This window comes from Meriones unguiculatus (genome assembly GCF_030254825.1).
Source record: "Meriones unguiculatus strain TT.TT164.6M chromosome 13 unlocalized genomic scaffold, Bangor_MerUng_6.1 Chr13_unordered_Scaffold_28, whole genome shotgun sequence".
Taxonomy (NCBI): Eukaryota; Metazoa; Chordata; class Mammalia; order Rodentia; family Muridae; genus Meriones; species Meriones unguiculatus.
The window spans coordinates 10,242,550-10,248,549 of record NW_026843644.1 but is presented as its reverse complement, the minus strand read 5'-3'; the positions used below and the strand labels follow the sequence as shown (position 1 = coordinate 10,248,549).

Here is a 6,000-nt window from a genome sequence, read left to right as displayed (position 1 = left end):
AATATACAAAACAATGATCAAAGAATAATCATGCTTCTATGCCTTTTCTTTTGTCTGGTCACTCAGAAATATGATGTTATCAGGTATGATTATTGTTGCTTGCCACTCACATTATTTTTATCCATCTATTCACTATAGTCCACTTTCCCTTCCACGAATATATGAGCCCCCATTTTCATATACTGATATGCCACATCTCTGATCACTGGTCAGAACATGATATTCAGTGCCATGTTGTCTTTTGACTGACGTCACCTATCTGTTCACCATACCCTGATAGCCACATCTCATTTGTTGTTAGATAAAATATCATGAATGTGTTTTTTCCTACCCCCTGTCTCATGACAGGGTCCTGACCTACTCGCCCAAGTAACTGAAGATGATTCATAGATCACTCAAGAACCCAACTAATGTCTATTACATATTCATGCCTTATAAACTAATGAAAATCCTTTAACACAGGTTTCCAAAGCACACCTTTGGTTTTCCTTACAATCTAACCTTTAGGCTTTTTCTTTTCTCCTCCTTCACTTTTTGCACAGCACCCAACTGTCTAACACTAGCACTTCAGTGTCAGAAAATAAATAGAAGAAGCACTAGAATTATATGATTATATTTTCAATGAAGCATAAATTTATATTGTTGCCACTCTTTCTTTTGTACAAATGTATGGCATATTTTAAAATTCGGTAACCTTCAATGATGTGTATGTGAAATTCAGCCAAGAAGAGTGGGCTTTGCTGGAACCTTCCCAGAAGCAACTCTACAAAGATGTGATGCTAGAGACCTGTGAAAACCTCACTGCTATAGGTAAGACTGCAATTTTTCTTTCACTTTTAAAATAAAGAGACAAATCTTACTTTGTTATTGATCCTCTTCTGTAATTCCAATTGAGAATGAGGAGGAATGTGGTGAATAAATCAGGCATGGTTCTAAGGGTCACAGAAGATAGTGATTTAAGTTTACCTTAATAATAACATGATATTTCCAATAATATATATTTTCTCGTACTATATTTTAGGCTACAATTGGGATGACCATAATATTGAAGAACGTTTTCAAAGTTCTACAAGTAATAAAAGGTAACTTTATGTGCATGTTGATACAGATATAAATCTTAAATTTTAATGTGTCCTGGAAGTTTGGTGTTTTTTGTTTGTTTGTTTATTGGCTGCTTTTTATTTTCTGTTTTTGAAAAAGATTTTTTTTCTGGGTATCTGTGAATTTCTTAGACTTGCTTGTTAGACCAGCCTGACCTCAAAATCACACAGATCTGCCTGCTTCTACCTCCACAAGTGCTGGGATTGAAGGCATGTACCAGCACACATGGCTGTGTCCTGGAAGTTTTAAAGAAAAGCAACAGTGTAAAAACAGCACTGCTTTAAGTGTACTGATGATCATTAAAATCTCATAATTCCATGTACTTCAATGTCAGGTATCTGATTTGTGTTTACAAGGCACTCCCCTAAGATAGAAGAAAAAAAAAATATTGTAACAAAAATACCATTTGAATCATATGGACATTACAGCTACTGACTTGAACTGCCAATCTGTTTAGTCTCATTCTATCTACTCAGATATTGTAAGAGGTATACACACTGAATTGGTGATCAGTATGTGTCCAAAACCTTCTAATAAGCAAAAAATTTATAGTAGAACCAGTGTTACTCATTTTCGTGCAGTAACATTGTAAAGTTTAGTGAAAGGAGCAGCTTATGAGAATCAAGAATTTTGTTGTGGAGAAACCTTAATCCCTATATGACATGTCTATGATGAACAAAAAACAAACTGTGTTAATTCAATGTGGGAATCTTTATTATTTTTGTAAATTAAACTGGTATATCATATGTCAAAATTATTCTAAGACACATGAGCATAGGGATATTGAAAGAAGCAGTGTCCCTGTCTTTCTCCAAGAACAATTGATTTGGTAGTAGTCCCCACTGTGAGTAAATTTTCTGAATGTGATAAATGGTTACTGTTAATTGGTTTTGCAACTTCACTGAGAATTTATCAGCAAACTCATATTGCTGAAAATACCTATGAATAAGAGGAATTTGGAACTTCTGCTTGTCCTGGCTCACTTTGTAAATGAAGTATCATTCATACAGTACAAACATTTGTGAATGGGATTGCTGTGGTAAAACTCTGAATTCTTATAATACTCTTCATATATAGGAGAAAACCTCTTATAGAAAAATGATGCTATAAAAGTAATCCACATAACAAATTCTCTTACCATCACAGGAATCTTCAAAAATACCCGTAATGAAGGAGAATACCGTGAATGTAAATAAAGTGATAAAACTTTAAAATTTGATTCTTCTTTACCATTAGACAAAATTATGAAATTAATTCATATAGATAAATATATTTATTAGTGTAATGAAATGACAGTTGTAAATCTTTTACATGTGCCAATTTTCTTTGCAGGCATGAAAGCAGTCATACTGGAGAGAAACCCTTTAAATGCACTCTATGTGGGAAAACCTTCCCCTATATCACTGTTCTTCTATGGCATAAAAGAACACACACTGGAGAGAAGCCTTACAAATGTAATCAATGTGGTAAAGCCTTTGCAAAAAGCAGTCAGCTCATACGGCATAAAAGAACACATACTGGAGAGAAACCTTATGAATGTAACCAGTGTGGTAAAGCCTTTGCACAAAACAGTCATCTCATAAGCCATAAAAGAACACACACTGGAGAAAAACCTTATGAATGTAATGAGTGTGGCAAAGCCTTTGCAGAAAACAGTACTCTCTTAAGCCATAAAAGAACACACACTGGAGAGAAACGTTATGAATGTAATGAGTGTGGCAAAGCCTTTGCAGAAAACAGTACTCTCTTAAACCATAAAAGAACACACACTGGAGAGAAACCTTACGAATGTAACCAGTGTGGTAAAGCCTTTGCACAAAACAGTCATCTCATAAGACATAAAAGAACACACATTGGAGAGAAACCTTATGAATGTAACCAGTGTGGTAAAGCCTTTGCACAAAACAGTACTCTCTTAAGCCATAAAAGAACACACACTGGAGAGAAACCTTATGAATGTAACCAGTGTGGTAAAGCCTTTGCAGAAAACAGTCATCTGGCAAGCCATAAAAGAACACACACTGGAGAGAAACCTTATGAATGTAACCAGTGTGGTAAAGCCTTTGCACAAAACAGTGCTCTCATAAGCCATAAAAGAACACACACTGGAGAGAAACCTTATGAATGTAACCACTGTGGTAAAGCCTTTGCACAAAACAGTACTCTCTTAAGCCATAAAAGAAGACACACTGGAGAGAAACCTTTTGAATGTAACCAGTGTGGTAAAGCCTTTGTAGAAAATAGTTAACTCATACGGCATAAAAGAACACATACTGGAAAGAAACCTTATACGTATACTCAACATGATAAAGCCCTTGCACAGCAGAGTAGTCTCCAAAAACATGAAAAAACACACAGTGGAGAGAAGCCTGATGAGGGCAATTAGTGTGATAAAGCCTTTGTATGTAACAGTCATCTCCTAAGACAACGATACATTCAAGAGGGAAACCATATGAATACAACTATGTGGTAAAGCCATTGCACATAACTAATACATAAAAGAACACATACTGGAAAGATGTCTGACTGTAACCAATGAGAAAAAAAACTTTTGGACTTCAGAATAATCTCCACACTCATGAAAGAAATCCTAATGGACAGAAAGCCTGTGAGTGTTTTTAACATGGTGAAACCATTCCACATTTGTATAAACTTCATCATCATGAAAGGATTCATAATGGAGGAAAAACTTATGAATGTGTTAAAATGGTGAGCCCTTGCACAAATCTAGAGTCGTCATTATCATAAAAGTATCCTTACTGGAGAGGAATTCTGTGAGTAGAAGCAATGTGGAAAAGCCTTTGTGTACTTTGGTCCACTGAGATCCAACAAAACTGTAAAACTAGCTCAATGGAAATGACCTCAATTTTCTGAAGGGGAAAGGGAATAAGGGCAATAGGAATGGAGGGTAGTCATGGGGCAGAGAAGGGAGGGGGATTACAATTGGAATTTAAAGTAAATAAACTTATTTTTAAAAAGAATACAATGAACGGTGAATATCAATTACATGCAACAGTATTATATAATAAGATGTTTAGGGAAGACTTATTGATAATCCTGATTCTCAACATTTACTGTTTTCAATTGCCTCACTTTACACAAGAAACTTTTATTCCAGTGGATGAATATGTAGGGAATGGTGAACTAACACCAGCCAGGAAGTTTTCTGAGAGTATCACAATTGTGGTAGCCTGTAGCAGTTTCTTTGTTTACACATACCTATTGTTCCAGGGGTTCTATTGAAAACCATCACAACCCAGACTGAATTTTGAGATGTGAGGGAGGAGGCTTTCTCTTCTATGTATGACCCTGCTGCTGGCCTAGTTGTATAACTATGGCAAGGGTGAGTTTTCTCTGCCTGACATCATCTGGAGACTGTCTTTAGACATAGATGCCACCCACCAAATTTGATACATGGCCTTTGACACAGATCCCTGAAAACTCTCCCCTCCCTTCAAATATAGGATAATTAGGTTCCATGTTCTTGTTCATATTATAGGAATGTGCTTTTTAGTGCAAATCAAGCATCCTTGAAGTGCCCAGTTTTAAACAATTATCTACACCTATCCTTAGAGTATCCCAGTCACTCCCCAAGGGGTACATACCCTCTGTTTTCTAGAATTAAAGTTAAACTTACTTTCTGATGTGGTTCCCAGAGTGTTCTGATCACTGTTATGCTTGTGGGTCTTCCAAGCCTTATACCTCATCTTCTGCCCCTCATGCCTTTCTGGGTTGGTGGGAAACAGCCATCCAGACAGCAAGAGAATCATATTCTCTGAAATGCTTGTGATAAAATGTTTCAGACTTCATATCATTTCAAATTTCACGTTTCTGGATGTGAGATGGTAAATCAAAGAGTGTCTTGGGGTCGGATTCTTTAAAATGAATTATACCTAGTGTTTATTTCACAGTAAGGTTGAAGGCAATCGTCATGGTATAAAATCTTCTGAGGTGAGTACAGTGGCTAATGGAGAAGAAATAAGAGCAGAAATTGTATTTCCCTGTTTTTAAAGGGATGGGTGGATAAGGTATGGGTGGATGACAAAGGAGGGGAACTCCATTTTTCAATGGACTAGGGAAAGTGGTTGGGGAGAAGAAGGAGGGAGGATGGGACCAATAGGAGTTGAGGGAGTAAGCTTCAATCAGCATATATAATGAATAAATTTTGAAAAATAAAAACAATTAATAAAATAAAAAAATAGTAAGAAAAACAAAACAAGAGAGCAAAAATTTGAGTCAGTTTGAGTAACCACCCTCCCTCAAAGAAATAAAAGAAGATATATGGAAAGAAAAGAAAAACAGAATCTTTGTCTTTGCCACCTTTCTTCCCTGTGGGCTCACTTGATAATCATTATCCAATGGAGACCATGCTTCTCTCTCTGAAGTTTATGTTACCATAGAAGTAGGATTCAAACCTGGAAGTAATGGCAGAGGTTCCTAGTTAACATACCAAATCAAACCTACCTGCCATTTGCTCCCAGTAATCCTTCAGTCCTTCCATGTTATCTGGTCCTCCAGGCTAGTACAGCCCATGCAATACCCTGAATTCTCCTTCCCAAGGCCTGAGCTAACCTCATCTCCCCCCTTATCCATCTATAGGCAAACTATTTTGGCTACCTGTCCCTGTCAAGAGCCATGCAGGAGCAACAGCAAAACAGCTGTAGAACTCATGGAATGTGGCTCCCCTGTTAGGATAATCACAATGAGTTTGTCGTGGAGAAGCATAATCCCAAGAACTGATTTTCCTGAGGACTTTGTGTTCTTATGTAGCATGTCTCTGCTCGTTGCCCTTATGATGCCCATATTCCTCATAACATGAGTTGTATGACAACTCTAAGGAGGCTTCTAGCCCATCACTCGGCAATATCACTGGCATTTAAAATTAACAATTCTTGATCT

The 6,000-nt window shown here is 36.8% G+C and overlaps 1 pseudogene; it reads left to right on the top strand.

Moving 5' to 3' along the window:
• The first annotated feature begins 2,464 nt into the window (after positions 1–2,464).
• Positions 2,465–6,000, top strand: part of LOC132650681 (zinc finger protein 160-like) — a 220,763-nt pseudogene continuing 217,227 nt past the window's right edge.